Source organism: Falco rusticolus, chromosome 2 (genome assembly GCF_015220075.1).
Source record: "Falco rusticolus isolate bFalRus1 chromosome 2, bFalRus1.pri, whole genome shotgun sequence".
Lineage (NCBI taxonomy): Eukaryota > Metazoa > Chordata > Aves > Falconiformes > Falconidae > Falco > Falco rusticolus.
In genome coordinates this window covers 3,946,477-3,963,871 of record NC_051188.1, presented here as the reverse complement: position 1 = coordinate 3,963,871, position 17,395 = coordinate 3,946,477, and the positions used below count along the sequence as shown (strand labels likewise).

The following is a 17,395-nucleotide window of genomic DNA, read 5'->3' as shown; positions in this document are numbered from 1 at the left end:
CTTCCCCGCTAGCATGATCAACAAGCAAGTTTTTAACAGAGACTACCCACTACTTCTCTAGGTAACTAGCTCCAAAAGTCAAATCATCATTAGTGTTTAAAATGAAACAAGTAACTGCTCATCTGCATCTGCCTTCAGCTTCCCAGATGAGGCCAGTCATATCTTACCAACCACAACCGACCCATCGATGGGCCCACACGGCAGGGCCCAGCCCCAGGGCTGCACCTCCACTTCCCTCATGCTGGGATCTTGTGCACCACTTGGCTTGGAGTGGTGACCAGGACATGGCGCGGAGGGGAGCCAGGATGATAGACCGTGTCTGGGAAACTCTTTGCAAGAGGCACGTGCCCTAGCTTTGCTATCAGACTGAGGCCTCTCCCTGGTATGACCTGTGTCAACTGGCCTGTCAGAGCCTCAGTGCCGTGTATCTGCTCCCTGTGGAGGCACTCACAGCCTACTCCCATCGGTTCTCGCTCTGCTTTTCAATAAACCAAACAGGCTCTCACAGTAAGAACTTCAGACAACCTGCCATGGTGCCTGAGCCTGTCTTGGGTAAATTTTAGCTATATGTGATCTCCTGCCATCCAGTGCTGCCTGGGACATCACTGTTTCCTTGGCCCATAGACTCCCATTCTCCTTTCCTTTCTGCACAGAAGGTGAGCTCTCCCAGCTGCTCAGGTTTGCCCTCAAAGCCTATGTGACGGCTGGTTGTCCAGGACTTGCTGAGAGGTGGGTAACTCGAATTAAACCCCCACCTTGGTGGAGGAACCCAGACTTTGAGTCTCGCTAGACGAGTGCTTGAGCTGCTGGAGTGTTGCTTAAAACTTGAGCATCTCCCCCTTTCCCCCCGTCTGAGCCTTGGACTGAAATTTTCATGGTAATGGCCATTCACTTACACCTTCCCTTCTCGTGGCACAAATATCTTCATCCTTGCAAGAAGAAATAATAATTTCTAATTTCCCCAGTGCAAATTACATGGAGAGTAAAACCCAGCCATCGTTTCATCTCTTTCAATGTGGAGAAAAAAATACATCCCCGTTAAAAGCAAGAGTATTGCCCTGAATGCAAAGGCAACAGGAATTCATGCAGAGTATTTGCTAATTTTTTTTACACACAGAATGGCACTCCCTGAGTTTCTACAAGTGAGAAAACTGTATGAGACTCTCGTGATGGAGATGTGAGGACACAATGAGCATCACCTGGCCAGCACGCTGCCTGCCACAGCACTGAGAAAGTTCCCTTGTTTATGACTTAATTGCTGCCTCCGCATGGATGGATTAGCTTGAAGTCGTGCTGATAGGTGATGTGAGGAATGCAAGGAAGCTGTCTCACCTCAGCAAGGCAGGTCACAACAGCAATAAGCTGCAGAAAACATTAGAATCACCATTTCTCACACGCATCTGTGACATGGGGCTCTGCATGGCCTGGGACTCCATGAGCCCAGCGCATGTTTTCCTGGCAGAAGTCTGATCCAAGTTCACTGAAAGTCAAGAAAAGCCTTTCCTACCACCTTTGGATGAGACTTTGAGTGGCCACCAAATTTCCAGTGAACGCTGGTATCAGCAGGCAGAGGAACAGCTGCTTTGAACAAGAGGTGAATTTTGGTGTAAAGAATTACCTCCCCAGCAGCTGCAGGTCCAGCTGCCTGGAGAACTGAGAGGAGAAGAGAGATTCAAATGGAGCTGCAAGCTGACACGTGAAGGCGTAGGTGATAGTGGGAAGTAGAGATCTATCGTGAAGCCCTGGATCCTCAGAGTAGCTCCTCATGTCATGGATGAAGCCCAGTCATGGATGCAACACTGTGCAACTAAACGACAGCCTGCAAGGGCTGTTTTAGGGAACATGCAGATTTTTCTCTAGCTATTCCTGCAGCATTCAGCCTTACAATGATGAGATCCACAGGATTAGGCAGTAATGAGATTTGAGGGTGCTCCTGTCGGGCTTCTCCTTCTGGTGGGCGGATGCTGTTCCCAGGGAAGACCTGGTAGTTTGCTGGTTTTGTGGGGGGGGGGGGGGGGGGTGTTTTGGTTTGGGACTTTTTTTTTGTTAGTTGTTTTTTGGTTTTGTTTTGTTTTGTTTTTCCGCAAAAAGGGATGGTCCAGTCATCCTGCACATCTGGGATCTCCAACCCAGAAAATTCCAGCTACTCAAAATAAAAACAACTTTTCCTGCACAGAGCAACACAGCCAGCCTGCTGATCAATTAGCCAAATAACTACAGCGAGAAAAGATTGCAGGCACCAAGATTTCTTATTGTAGTGAAAGAGCCCAGGGTGGGAGTAGGCTTAATGCATTAGATACACAGATACTTTGCATTTCTGTACATTAGAGTTTTTTTCATGCGAGTAGCTCAAGGAAGACAGTGCAGTGCTAATGCCCACTGCAGTCTGTCATTCTGCAAGTGCAACTGAAACCTAGGGAAATGATGCTCGTAACTGAAACCACCAATAAATAGCACGTAATCTACTCAGTGTGAGTGACAGAGAGGAGTCAGGGCTTGTGCAGTAGATAGTTTCCAGCCAAAGGCTTCAGCACACAAAATCAGGGCCTGATTTTCAACAGACCTCAGGTAGCACTGAAGTCTTCTGAAAAATCTGTCTTCTCCCTGAAAACTGAGCACTTAAAGCATGTCCTGAACTTTCCTCGTTGGTCAGGCTGACTACAGATCAGCTGAAAATGTAAACACTGCTGTTTCTTTTGACCCAGCTGAAAAAAACCTCTGGCCAGACCCCCAGTGATATGAAATAATTGAGATACAACTGACTTCAATGCAACCGTGCCATTTTCCACAAGCTGAGAGTCAGGGCACCACAAAATTCCAAGGTGGTGACCTGGTCAGAGACTGGGTGTGAAGGGTTTTAAAAGACAGCAGTGAAAGGAATATGATCCTCTGTGCCTTCCTCCGCCAGGAGCTGCAGGCATTAATCACAGCCCGCGATGACAGCTCCAGGCTGTGCCACCATGTTTGCCTTTGCAAAGCATCACACCGGTCGGTCGGTGAAAGGACCACGAAGACTCAACTGCAGCTAGAGGATTTCAGAGCTTGTTTGGTCCTTTGCATGTCAGTACCAATCCCCGCACAGAGTCACCCAAACTCTTTCATATTTCACATTAGGAAAAGATCGACAATTTCCCAGTGAGGCTGACACTGCACGTGTAGTTGGCTACACTGAGGGTGCAAGAGCGCAACACTGAGTTGACACCAGGTATTCACAGGACGTCTTACTATTAAAGAAAATAAAACTAACCCCAAAACACTGCAGACGTCAGGGTGTGATTTTAAACAGAGCTCCAGACCAAAGTCAAAGCTTCCACAAAGCCAAGAACCCCTTGTGCAATGCACTTACTACCTAGGAACGGTGCAATGCCTGAGCATTTCCTTGGCTCCTCCTGGCCACGTGCACGGATCAGAAGGGAGCTGGGAGCTAATATCTGTCACTGGTGTTTATTCACACGAGTCTGGGGACCACGGAGTAAGGCAGAAGCGTGAAAATTCTAGGACGGGAGTCCATTAGCATACCTCTTTGCTGTGGCTTTCTATGCCACATCAGCACACATTGTGCCCTCTCCTGTGACTATGCTGTCATTTAGGTGACTGTGGCTCTCGATCTTTTTTTGTGTGCTCCAAGCCCCACCTGACGCCCAAAGTGGGACTGAGCTGTCTGTATGCAGACACTGTATTTCATCACGTCAGCCAGGATCACCTCCATGACTGTGGGGACAAACAGGTGCCTCCAAGGCCTGGTTCACTCCATCTGTTGGAAACGTCAGCATTATTTCTGTCCATAAATTGCAGAGGAGGCCTGAGGTGACTGCTGTCATCTGTATGCCCCCTCCTTTCTCTATCCCTATGCTCCCTGAGCAGCTGGGAATGTGTCAAGACCACTTAGCTGACTCTGTGGGACTGGTTTGGCCCTCAAACCTCTATTTGAAGGGTCCTGGTAGCAGTGCCACAGAGAGAAACACCTCAACTGAATGAGCCCCAGCCAAACAGGTTACATTAAAGCAAGAACCCATGGAGAACTCCTACCTCTGGAAAGTCAAAGAACTAATACGCAGCCTCTGTTCATCTGAGAGTAGTCAGGAAATGGGCATCAATTTTTCAGGTGTCCAGGAGGAAGTTCAATAGATTTGCCTTGCATTCAATCCCCCCGAAAAGCCCGGCAGGTAGAGGAGTTAACAAAAGCCCTGACCTTTTCTCCCTCCCTGTGCTTTCACGTAGCCAGAGCAGAACAATGGACCACGGCGGCATCCGATCCCAGCTCGCCGTGGAGCACTCGGCACAGCCTCCTCAGGAGGCCAATTTCCTTTTGTGCATCAGCCTCTACCGGCAATTGAGTATTTTTCAACAGCCACAGTAATTAATCAAATAAAGTATCCTTTTGCAAGAAGGCCAGGTGTAATTTCAGCATAATCCAGACCGAGCAGGCTGAGCTGATCTAGGCAAAATGCTGCACTTGCAGGTTTACCACGTGGTGTTTGCAGTCTGTTTTCATCTCTTCTTTATCCATAGATGAACTGCTGGTGTTGCTAGGGCCTGCACATGGGGCCTGGCACACAATAATAAAAAATTAAAATAAAGCCTATATTTGAAATTGAGGGTGATTTAGCACATGTATGTGCTCTCAAGACTCCTTGGACTAGGGTTGTCTTCACTGTGCTGGGCTGTCCTGGAAGTCCCCTTGCTGGTCCTGAGCTCACTGGGATGTCCACCCAGCACTGTGCCAAGAACAGAGCTCAGATCCTGCCCACCCATGCTCAGGGAACCCCAACTAGCCTAGGCTGAGCAGACCAGCACCAACAAGTGTTGGTGGAGCCACCACAGATGTGGTCCTTCATGGGCTGCTCAACCCCTGTCACTGACAGAGCAAGGTATACACACAGACGGTGGTCAACTCCAGGCTGGTGTGTTTGATAATGTGTGCATGGATTTGGGAGGAGATTCCTGTGCAGTGCATTCTCTTTTGGGCCAGGATCAGGAGGCAACAACCTTCCCAGCCATCTGGGCTCTGCCGGCCCTGCAGTTGAACAACATCCATTAGCCCTTAGCTCAGACACAGGTTTAATCCTTTGGTTTTGTTGCTCAGGCAGCTGCAAAGACTGCACCTACCACCTGAGAACAACTCCATGAAGATCCAAAGGAAGGTTTGTACATGTCTATATATACACTTCCTATAGAAAGATAGATATATTCCCTAGGTATATACTCTGGCCAATCCTACTTTACTGGCTCCAGTTAGGAAAAACTGGGCCATGTTATGAAGGAGATTGGACTGGATCATCTCTTTGGCCCTCCAAGCTTTCTATCTTATCAACCTACAAGACCATAGGCCTTGCTCCAAGCCAGAGGGCAGGAGAAGGAGCGCTGCACCCACTGCAGTCTGGGTCCAGGGTCTCAAAAGGACATTTTTGGGGTATCAGGTGATTTGTCCTGTGGCACACTGGAGCTTGTTCCTGAAGTGGTTCCAGAGTGATTTAGGTACTTGGGCTCTTTCTAAACACCCTTGAGGTGCTCCCTTTTAACAGTCTCTAGATGATCTGCCACTACCCAGACAACGTATGGCAGAGATAAGATCTGAACACCAGACTAATGGCAGTCCAATAACTTAATTACTAACCCACTGCTGCTTGCTACAGAAAGGTTCATTAAAGAGTGTCTTTACTGCAGCCACTGTTTTAGTACTCAGTCCAGCAAGCTACTATGCTGTTATTCCCTCACTGTCCTGGTTTCAGCTAGGATAGAGTTAATTTTCTTCCTAGCAGCTGGTACAATGCTGTGTTTTGGATTTAGTATGAAAATAAAGTTGATAACACACTGATGCTTTAGTTGTGGCTAAGTAGTGCTTACTCTAAATCAAGGATTTTTCAAGTTTTCCATGCTCTGCTAGTGAGCAGGTACACAACAAGCTGGGAGGGAGCAGAGCCAGGACGGCTGACCCAGACTAGTTAAAGGGATATTCCATACTATATATTGTCATGTTCAGTATGTAAACTGGGGAGAGCTGGCTGGGAGGTGCCGATTGCTGCTGGAGACTGGCTGGGCACCAGTCAGTGGCTGGTGAGCAACTGTATTGTGCATCACTTGGGCTGTTGTTTTTTTGGTTTTGTTTTTGTTTTTTTTTTTTGATGGGGTGTGTGTGTGTGTGTGTGTGTGTTATTCCTCTGTCCCTCTCTCTCTTTTTGTTACAATTGTTGCTGTTGTTGTTATTTTAATTTATTTCAAGTATTAATTTATTCTTATCTCAACCCATGAGTTTCACTTTCTTCCCAATTCTCCTTCCCACGCTGCTGTAGCGGGGGAGTGAGCGAGCGGCTGCATGGCACTTCATAGCCAGTCGGGGTTAAACCACAACACACACGAACCCCAGCCTACTTATGGAGGAGGAGATGATGCTACCCTCATTTCACACAGAGGGAAACTGAGGCACGGAGGACATGGCTTTCCCCAAGGTCAGGCAGGAGAACCAGGAAGGTGCAATGTGCCTCTTGCAGACACCCAAGGCTGCGCCTATGACTCCAGATCAACATGCCTTTAATAAAGGCAGCTCCCCTGCTCTTTACTGTCCTTAAATTGTTCTAATAAGCAGCTGTTTTACCCTCTACTCTTGCTGGTCCCTAATGGTCTGGCCTGGGCTGTGCGGTCTCTTTCCTTCCAGTGCTATTAGTGCTGGCTGGAGCAGGGCTTCTGCAAGCTGTTAAAATCCTGTGGGGTTTTTTTCTCAGCAGAAACCCCTTTGCTGGGATTTTCAGTGAAATCCTCCCTCGGCCTGCCCTGACACTATCCTCTTATCTCTCGTGGTCCTGGAAAAATTCAGGACGGCCCTTCAGAGAGGCTGGGGTCAGCTTCCAAATGCAGGGACTAGTAGGATTAAGTGGGTTCAAATCAGAAGATACCAGCCCTGTTTTATCCTGCTAAGACTGCTGATAACTCCAGAGGATGTTTGGCTTGAAGAGGGACTGTACAAATTAAGGAGAGAGTTCTGCTCTGCCCTTGCCGGGTGCCTTTGGTGCAGTCACCATTGCATCCCTGAGGGCAGCTGGAGGCAGTGCCGGGGGACATCGGCCCTGTAACAGTCTGGTGAGAGGGGGACAGGCACTCCCTGACTCATTGGCTGCACATGCGAAATGTTATTAATTTTTCAGCTGGGGAAGCTGAGTCACAGGGGCTGGTTGCTGCTCTTCACGTTTTGATAGCATATTGAGTCACTGAGTGTTCTTCAGCGCATGGGATGCTCTGTGCTGTCAAGGGCATCATCTGGCTGAGCTGAAGTCATGCTTATAGGTCTTTGCCAAAGCAGAGTTAGAATAAAGGACATATGAAAGGGTGAATTTAGATGAGATATTGGGAAGAAACCCTTCCCCGTGAGGGCGGCGAGGCGCTGGCCCAGGCTGCCCAGAGCAGCTGTGGGTGCCCCATCCCTGGCAGGGCGCAAGGCCAGGCTGGACGGGGCTGGGAGCAGCCTGGGCTGGGGGGAGGGGGCCCTGCCCGGGGCAGGGGGGGGTGGAACGAGGTGATCCTTAAAGTCCCTTCCAACCCAAATCATTCTATGATTCTATGATTTGGCAGGTGTTGCACAGACATAAAGTAAAAGTCACTGCAGCCCCAAACAGCCTGGATGGGCGAAAGAACTGGGGGCTCCAGGAGGTAAAGTGACTTTACTCCATGCCAAGTTCCCACCTGGTGAAGAGCAGGGCCAAAAATAATGACAGAATTCCCTGTGAGCAGCAAAGCTAACAAAAGCCTTCTTTACAACCACAAAACTCCAATTATTTATTGATGGTCAATAGGGTGTAGTCCCCCCAAGAAGCCTTTTCTGCAGATGGAGCATCCAGAACAGCTTTCACACCCCACCTGGGCTGGCCAGTGTCCAACAGGAGCTGGCAGCATGCTGCCGGGCACTAGATTTCTCCCACGTTCGCCTATGTATTTTCATGAAGTGTCTAGGAACTTCATTTCCCTTGCTGCAGCTCTGTCAAATTTCAAGGGAACTTGGTCAGCAAACTACCATGATTAGGTGACACATCTAAAGAGACAGGCAGTGTGACCACACAGCCTCGTTTCCTATGGAAATCAGACTAGACGAGCAAGTTGGCTCTAATCAGGTACTTAACTTATGCCAGTTTTAACAAGCTGCTCCATCCCCACCCTCCTTTGCCGTGTCTTGGGATACCCCTCCCAGAAAAGGGGTGGCTGTTGCTATTTGTGATTCTCTCTCAGCTACACATAAGGAATCGGTGTTTGCTGGAGACAAGTTTCACTCCCTGGGCTGAGTTCAACAACACGGCTGCACCTGAGAAGCTTGACTTCTGTTCCAGCCATTTTCACTTAATACCTTCCCTGACTGCTGAGCTCAGTACTGGGAGGACAGGACCTAGTTTGCAGCTCCAAACAGGAGTGTGCTCTGCACAAAACCCAGTTATAACAGGGCATTGGGGGAGATCCAGAGGGTTCTTTCTAACAGCAATAAGGTTGCCCAAACACCTTTCATCCTCTGTTACCCGCCACCCTAATCTGTACTGGTACGAGTAACCTGAATGAACAGCAGTCCCGATTTGCCCCGTGCTGGCATCCCAAGCTGACATGGCTCTCCAAGCCATTTGGCCAAGATCACCGGGTGCTCTCTTGTCTCCCCCCTGATGCTTTGGGTGCAGGCATGACATTTAGCAGTGAAGAGAGTAACATCTCAGTGCCTTTCTGGAGTTAACACAGCTGCACTCTCAAAAACTCCCCTCCCTGTGGAACAAGGACCTGCTCCTTTAACCACAAGCACTGGTGGCATCACCAGACAATGTTTCCCCTGCATTGTGCTGGACAGGAGAGAGTTCTTACATGGGAGGGATGATGTCCCTGCAGTATACCTGCTCTGAGAGACCTCCCTGGCCTGACAGCAGATTGGGCTGACCTGCTCATTAATTGTTTATATGTCTCCATGTACCACTTTACTGAATTATGTAAAACATCTAATAGTCCTTGCTAGGGATCCTGATCCTTGGGTGGGCTGTATCTTGGCATCCCAAGTGTTCTAGGATGGTTGGTAGCTCTGAAATCCTGCAGAAATGAAAGGAAAACCTAAAGGACTAGTGGAGAGTTTTATCCAGCCTTTTTTTTTTTGGTCAAGGATGCTGTAGCCCCACCAGCCTGGCAGGGGGGCATGTTTGGGAGGTATATCGCTAACACTGTTAACAGCTCACAGGGACTTCCAGTAATTCCAGCAATACGATGCTTTCTCATGTCTGTGCCAAAGACTGTTCTGGGCCCGTGCAGCTCTCCAGCATATAAAAATGCTCCACATAAAGCCAGCTATGCCAGACCTTTTCCTGGGCTTTACTTCCAAGGACAGAACACAGAAGTTTGGGTTATCCTGGCTCTGCTGTTCCCCTGGGATTAAAGGCAGCCAAGAAGCTGAGCAGAGGAGCTGAAGAGCAAAGGGGGATCATCTTGCTGACTTCAACAGCCCTCTGCGTGCAGCTCCTCAATGGGCTTGAGGAATGCTCTGGCACGGAGGTTACAGATGAAATAACCACCACCTTTATTTCTGCAGATTGAAACATTCTGCAGGCTGTAGGAGAGACAAACCCTGGGGAAGGGGGCGGGGGAGCGGTGGTGGTTTCTGGAGTTCATCTCAGCCCAGGGTAAATCTGCTGGCCTTGATGGCACTGATCCAGCCAAGCTGAGGGATGAGAGGAAGCGGGATAGAAATAGCTGGGCTTGTACAATGTAATAGCAAACACCACTGGTGCTGGAAACCCCCCAAAGGCTCAGACGCAGGAGGCAGAAGTTTGACACACTCTAGTTAGGCCTACGGGGCTCCTTCCATCTCACTACAACATACACCTGCCACCCCTCTGTCCTACTGCAGGAGGTTTGCGCGTCCTCCCGACAGCCTCAGCTGGGCAAGGGAGCCCTGTCTCTGATGATGGGAGTTGTTATGCTTTGTGGGTGCTCCCCCCTTCCCTTTCAGCTTCACTGTTTCTGTGAAGCTCCTTGGGCCCACATGAGCTCAGTGGGACCTTTGCCCAGGCTGGGAACTCAGTGCCACCAAGAGGCAAAGCATGTTCTTCTCCCAGCCTCTCCCATTGGCATGGATACAAAACCCCCCACACCAACACACGCTGGGTATATGGAAAACCATCCTGCTGACTTACAAAGCAAACCTCAGCCCCACAACAGCATGGCTCAGCTCTGGGATTCACAGGGAACCTCCTGCAAATTCCTTTCTGTCTAGCAGCGATCTAGCTGATCACCATCTTTGTGGCAATTCCCTAATGGTCTACAAGAGATCTGACACAGAGCCTGCAAGAAATTCCATTAAGTTCCTCTCTGTACTTGCTGGCATGAAAGTATTTTCAATGAAAAAGGAAGAGGAGAGGCTTTTTGTTCCTCGACCCACATGATACATGGCACTGCTAATGAAGTGATGAGGCTGACACCTTATCTTCTTCATGACAACTAAGAAGTGCAGCAAGGCAAATATCTCAGAAGAATTGTTTCAAGGAGAATCTCAGGGCATGAACAACTCTTGGTGAATAGAAGCATGAGCTCTGCATAAAACAGCCCATGCTAGGTCCAGCTTGTGGGCTCCCCATCTATTCTAGTTTGCTGACAGCGAACAGCAGAGGATGCCCAGGGAGCAGTATAAAAGCAGGGTGAAGATTTAGTGGCACTACTCCATAGTACTCCCCCAGACACTATAATTTGCAGCTCAAGAGCTTCTAGAGCCAAAGAATCGTAGCTTTCTTCTTTAACGTATGTATTTTAAAGCTTTTGAGAGGCTTTTCATCAACAAATTTGTCCTAGTCATTTTTTAACCCATTAATACTTTAAGGATCCCCAGGGTCCTGCAGTAAGGAGTACCACAGATGTCAGGTTATGTGAACTCCTTTTTGATTTCAGCCTGGTCTCTATAAGCTTTATTTGATTCTCTCTAATTTTTATATTGCAAAGGAAAATCCTCCTTTTTCCTAGACCTGCAAGCATGGTCTTCTAGGATCTAGAACATACCTTCATCCTATCTCTTTTCAGCTTGGAGCCTTTGTCTAAACAGTCCTTCCTTGTGTGGAAGCTGTTCCAGACCTCTGGCCATCCTTCCTTTCTCTGAATTCTCCCCAGTTGACCTACATCATTTTGGGGATGGAGGGACGAGGACAGTGCACACTGTTCCAGTTGCAGTTACACCAGGGACTCACAAAGGTACAATGCTGTTTCAATCCTCATTCCCCTTTTGACATCTGTTTAATCTTTTTTTTTTGTTTTGGATTACTCGAAATAAATCAGCAGAGGAATGAAATGTGCTCTCTGGACAATGACAGATGTCCTGGGGAGCACACAAGGACTTGGTCCCAAGAGATGGACCCTGGTCCCAAGTCTAGCACAGCCCAGGCAGGGCTCAGAGCACCTTTTCCCTATGCCTCAGCGTATTGGGCAGGTGAGTCTTGCCCAGCATTTGCAAAGCCATCTCAGGTGGAAGGTATTTCACAGCTGCAACTTGCAAGCACTATGAGACTAAACCATAATATTCCTAAAAGTCTTCACATCTACACAGTGCCATCAACAGCTGCCTTCATTCAGACACTGTGGATACCTGCCATTTTCTATTTGTCCCCCTCTGCCAACCTTCACGTTGGGCCCATCCTCTCTCCGTCTCTGCTGTGATCCCAGATTTATCTTACCATTTCCAAAGTCAGGAACTGTTGCAGTGGGTGGCTTTGCCTCCTGGGGTGAAGCCCCTTCCCAGCACAGCTCCCACCATACAGCCTGGTGTCAGATGGGGAAGAGAGGATAAGACCAAGCTCCACAGAGCCTCAGTTCTCCCAACACTCGGAATAACCTTAGACATGCCCTTCTGTGAGCCCTCCTTCCTCCACACATCTTAAAGTTGGAGGCCAGGCTGCTTATGCAGCAACAACAGGCAGTGGAAACCTCCACGCAAGGCAGCTCCTAAGTCTATAATCAACCTATAGTGTAAGTTTTAACTCCTTTCATGCATGTAGAAAATGTATTCAGGTCGCCTGCGCCCCGGGTAAACACTGGGTTATTACACCAGGTTAAATGCATGAAAGGGGATGGCAGCAGCTGAACCAACATGCTGTGAAAGGAACTTGCTAGGACTGAGGTCCAAGAAGAGCTCGATGCTTTTCTGCCATTGCTCTAAAACTGCCAGTGGGATCAAGAACTCAGTTTTTGGATCCCAGCTGGGCTGAGGTGGGAGTTGGTACCAAGCTGCTCAGGCTGGGCAGATCTGGGGAGGACTCAGCCAATGGTGCCAACAAATGAAGGGGTCCCCAGAGACTTTTTGCTTTAGATTTTGAACTTTTCTGTATTTATTTGGCACTCAACCTACTTCAGATGACTTTTTTCATTGGATTTCCACACATTGTTCTCTCCTTGTGAAGCGGGAATCATCAAATCATTTAGGTTGGAAATGACCTTTAAAATCATCAAGTCCAGCTGTTAACCCAGGCCAAATCCACCACTAAACAATATCACCATGCACCACATCTACATGTTTTTTGAACACTTCCAGGGGTGGTGATTCCATCACCTCCCTGGGCAGCCTGTTCCAGTGCTTGACCACCCTTTCAATGAAGAATTTTTTCCTAATATCCAATCTAAACCTCCCCTGGAGCAACCTGAGGCTGTTCCCTCTTGCCCTGTTGCTTGTATCTGCTCTCTCCCAGTATCCAGACTGGAAGAGCTTCTTAGAACTGTTCTAAGTTTTTGTGAACAGCTCTGGGTACAGTGGGGTTTGGGGGGGCTACCTGGGGATGGGTGGACAGCCTAAGCATGGGCACTGCTGGGGCAGTCCTGTTCTGAGAAGCTTGCTGGCTCTACCTAGCAGTTTGGCTGGGGGACCAGACAGTCACAAGCACACCATCTCATCCCATATCAGGTTCTCCTTGCACGTTGCCTAGCAGAGGAGCATTTCACGGTGCAAAGCTCCCTTACACGCCGACTCCACATCCTGCCAGCCCCTTGGTACAGCGACACTTGTCCTACTCTGCTTCGGGAGCAAGAAAACTCTGGCTCTGTCCCAAGAGAACAACAGAAGTCCCTATCTCTCCTCTCCCTCAAAAGGGACCAGCAGACCTGATCTGGCAGTGAGTGCAGGCAGCAACTACTACCCGACAGCATGGTGTCAGTGTGGGGAACCAAAAATGTGCCCAGGACCGAGAGTGCCTGAAGCCGCCTGTCCTGTCTGCCCCTTTCTGCTGGGCTTGGAAGCTGTTCTCTGCAGCTCCAGGAAAGGCTTTGAAAAAAAACTATGAGCTGACAATGCCTTCATTAATCACAGCAAAATCCTTTCCATGGCAACCCATGGATTGCGAAGTCACAAGTTAGCAAGCGTAAGACAGAAACACTGTACAGCAGCCCCGGTCTGTGGAAACTTAATAGTGAGTGAGATGAATCAACTGCTCTGAGGAGGGGAAATGAGTTAGAAATAATATTGCCTTAGAAAAGAGGTTCATCCCTGGCCTGGATTCAGATCTCATAAACGTTGGTGTCAGTGGGGAGATACTGTAACTTCATGAAGTTACTCCAGTCTCACTCCAAAAAGCCCAAGAAAAGGCTTTGGCCCTACACTGTTTTTTCAGAAGCACAAAGCTTTCAACGAGGTCAGGTAGAAGAGAAAGACAGTAAGACAATTTGTCGCCTGCCCATCACCACGACTTAAACACTACACATGATTTAGAGACATGTATTTGGAAATTGGCAGAGCTCAGAGATCACAAAGCCACAGGTGAAAAAACAATTTTGTCCATCAACCAAGAGGAGGGAAATGCCATCCTGTTTTTTGCCCTTGTCTGTCCCTCTTCAGCTGTCCCTGGGGCAGTTTAGACACAGGGTAGGGAAGACACTTGCACAGGGTCGCACAGGCTTTCACAGGGATCCAGGTTTTGACTGAAGTTTTGGCAAAGCTCAGTCCAAAGCTGCAAAACCATCTCATGCCTTCACACCACCTCTGTTGGGACCTTGCGGTCCCTCACCTCATGGGAAGAAAGATAGGACCCATCATATAGTGGAGAAGGAAGAGAGAGGGGTCAGCTTACAACACAAGCCATGTAGTTGACATCTTGATGTAAAGCACAGGATAACCCCATAAGCTTGGTTTTCTTGGGCATCCTTTTGTTCAGACTATGGAGAGAAGCACTCTCACACCAATGTAACAACTAGAGCTGTGTGAAGACCGCCTCCAGCTCCTGCCAGCTCCTTCTGCAGGGGGGATTTAGCAGTCAGGGACAACCAGGCAATTTTAGACTCACTGGCCTTTCAAACTCTCCCTCTATGTTGCCTACAAGACAGGTCCTCCACTATATAGCCCAGTCCTCCCAGAGGCACCAAGAGATGCCTGGTCCACCCTCCTTAGGATAACGTGATTGTAACTACCCTAGGAAAGCCGGGGGGCTGTTCTTTGTTATGGCTGGTGCTCAGCTGGTCCAGCACAGCCCATCCACATAACATTGCCCTCCCAAACCAGGCAGCAAAATGCAAACTGCTTTATGGGAATTGCCTATCCCATGCTCAGGGATTGTCCTAATAATGTCAACAGCTTGGGAAGGTCCTGAGCACTGCTTACGAGCACCGTTGTGACCCAGGGAACATGCCACCAAAACAGCCTGGACACAAGGTGTGCTGTGCTGGAACCTGGGGAAAGCCCTGCTGCTCTCTGCCTGAGGGCAGGTCGTGCTTTCACCGCCTGGGTGGTGCGTTAGGAGCTGGGTCAGAGCAGGGAGTGGTCCCGGGACCGATGGGACCGGGGGGGACACCTGGGGTGTTGTGCCAGCAACGCCAGTGGGTCCGTGCAGCAGGCACAACCCCGTCCCTAAGCACCTGCAAACGTATCCCTGGATGTGAAAGGGCTGTGGAGCGAAGGGGTGGGGGGCTGCACGGCGCAGCGCTGGAGGGGAATGCCCCCCGCCCCCGCTCACTGCTAGGTGACCCAAGCTAAATTAAGCAGCAGCTAGAAATTAGCCAGACACTAATCCGTGCTGCAGGAGCCCAGCTGGCTCGGGGCTGCCGGGCATTTCTGGCAGGTCTGCTGTCGTGTCGCCCCCCGCAGCCAGCCCAGCCCCTTCCCCAGGTCTGATGCGGGTGCCAGAGACGGCTCGCTGCCGCGCAGCCCCACCGGGGCTACCCCCGCTGCATCCCAGCCCACCGCACCCCCATTGCACCCATCGCACCCCACCCGGAGCATCCCCAGCCCTCAGCCCGGTCCCTCCCGGGTGCCGCCTGCCACCCCCTCCGCCTTACCTTAGCGGGGCATGGCCGGCCGGGGGCCGGGGAAGGGGCGCTGGTGCCCGGCGCGGAGCCGCGCTGCCTCCGGCACCGAGCGAGGGCAGCGCCTGCCCTGCCTGAGCCTCTTAGCGGGGGAGGAGCCGGGATACAGCCGGCCCCCGGTGTGTGTGTGTGTGGGGGGGTGAGTGTGAATGTGCGTGTGACACTCCCAGCCCGGCGACACCGCAAGAGCCGCGCTCCCCAAGCGTCCCCACACCCCAAGGGTGGGTGCATCCTCCTGTATCCCCCGGGTCTGCCCCAGAACGTGGTACCCATGAAGAGCCCTGCTGTGAGTTACGCTGCGTTTTTCAAGTCCTCGCTGTGCAGAGCCCTGATAGCCTTTTGGGCAAAGGGATGGCTGGAAGGATCCCCCTGCCCCACGCAAAGCCTGCTCAGGGCTGCACTGGGCACCGTCCTGAGGCCCCGTGGGAGGGGGCCAGCAGCTGACAGGCATTCTGGTTTGAACACAGCAGCCTGAGCTTGTAAACGGGAAAACTGGGACAGAAAAATGCTTGAGGAGCAGGAAACTCAGAGCTGAGGTTTTGCCTAGAAGCTTAACTCTGACCTGGTGACTCCCTGCCCAAATCTGAACTAGTGTCTTTCCTCCTTCCTGCTGAGGAAGGTGGGGGTGGCTTTTAATTGAGCTGTGTCCCATCACGGGGGTTTCTCACTTAGGTATGAAACACGGCATTTTAGCCAGTAAATGGTGCAAAACACGCTTTTTTATTTGCAGCATTATCACACAAGGTGTTTCTAAGCTCTGCTTTAGAACGAGGGGGCCTGAACCCCTCCTGGGGACTAGGACACCTGAATATTTTTTTTTTTTTGGTGATACTGCAGAAGTAAGGAGCAATAAGAGGAAGTTTCTTTCCTCCAAAACCACACTAGGAACTCCGCTCAAAAGATGGGAGAAGTCACAGCACAGCCACCCTGTCCCTTGCCCAACCCCAAGGAACTCCCTGCCGCTGCCCAGTCCTCTCAGAGGAGCCAGCTGTGAATAGAATCAGTTGACTTTAAGCACAAGAGAGACAAACCATGGCCACCTGGGGCCGTGCCTGGTTTCACTTAAGCCCTACTCACTGTGCCGATGTGGTTTGTGTGGGTATGAGGGCAGATATTGGCTGTGCCTGGGATTTGCTTCACTCTGGACCACAGCTGATGTGCCTGGAAGTGGTCCAGCCTCGGGCAGCCCCTTCTTGTGCCCAGCGTCTCCCATGGGCGTGTGGGAAGGCAGCAAGGGAGACTGCCAGGGACACAGGGCGAGACATGCTCCTCTGCCTGCACCACTGGGTTTGGAGGTGGGATTTGAAGAGCACGAGGAGCCTTTGGGCGACTGCTCAGTGCAGCATCTCATGGCTGTGGGTCATGGGCTAACCCCTGGTTTAATACCTGGGACATTGGCCAAGGATATGGAAGCACCTGAGCAGCTCTGAGGGTCAGGCAATGAACCCATCCCCTTGCTGAAAGCCCTGCTACCTCTGTAGCCCTTCTTCCTAGTAATCCCTGGACCTTTTAAGCAGCAGAAGGCTCATATCCACATGGCAGCTGGGGGGAACGTATAGAGGAGTTGGGGTGGGAAGCTGCAAGATGTAGGGAACCCAACACTAAGAAGAAATATTCCAGTGTCATCTTGCAACTATGGTAGGATGTCTGTTCCTCCATGAAGGTGCTCTTGCAGGTCAAAAGAAGACTCTGAAGTGTTGTTTTAGTTTAACATTAGTGAGCAGAAATTCTTGGCAGATGGCAGCGCTGGAGGGATGCAGAGCTGCTGCAGTACCCTTGGGAAGCCTGGGCTGAATCCTGCCTGGGGCTGTGCACCACTCTACTACCTGCTGCCCGTCTCCGAACATGCACATGCTCCCCACATCTACACAGTGGTGTGTTGGGATCCCACACTAATTCCAACATCCCTGCCCATGTTGCCAGTCCACATCGGTGTGCACCACCAGCACTGGGACAGGCAGGGCTGCAAAGCAACCCCCACTTTCAAGTCCACTGCCCCAGCACCAGCAAAACCAAGATGTGGGTGATGGTGGGGATGCATGACTTCTACACACACCTACAGGATGATTTGTGGCTTATCCAGGCTTCCATAGCCCTTTTTTTGAAAGTGCACAAAGCA

General features: G+C 50.3%; 1 protein-coding gene across 1 annotated transcript in view; it reads right to left on the bottom strand.

The window, feature by feature from the left end:
• The window catches only part of MYO7A (myosin VIIA), a 108,119-nt gene extending 92,771 nt beyond the window's left edge, over positions 1 to 15,348 (bottom strand). The window contains exon 1 of the mRNA XM_037376432.1: positions 15,250 to 15,348. The gene's annotated coding sequence lies outside the window, so the exon portion shown is untranslated. The remainder of the gene's footprint in view (positions 1 to 15,249) is intronic.
• Positions 15,349 to 17,395: the final 2,047 nt, after the last annotated feature.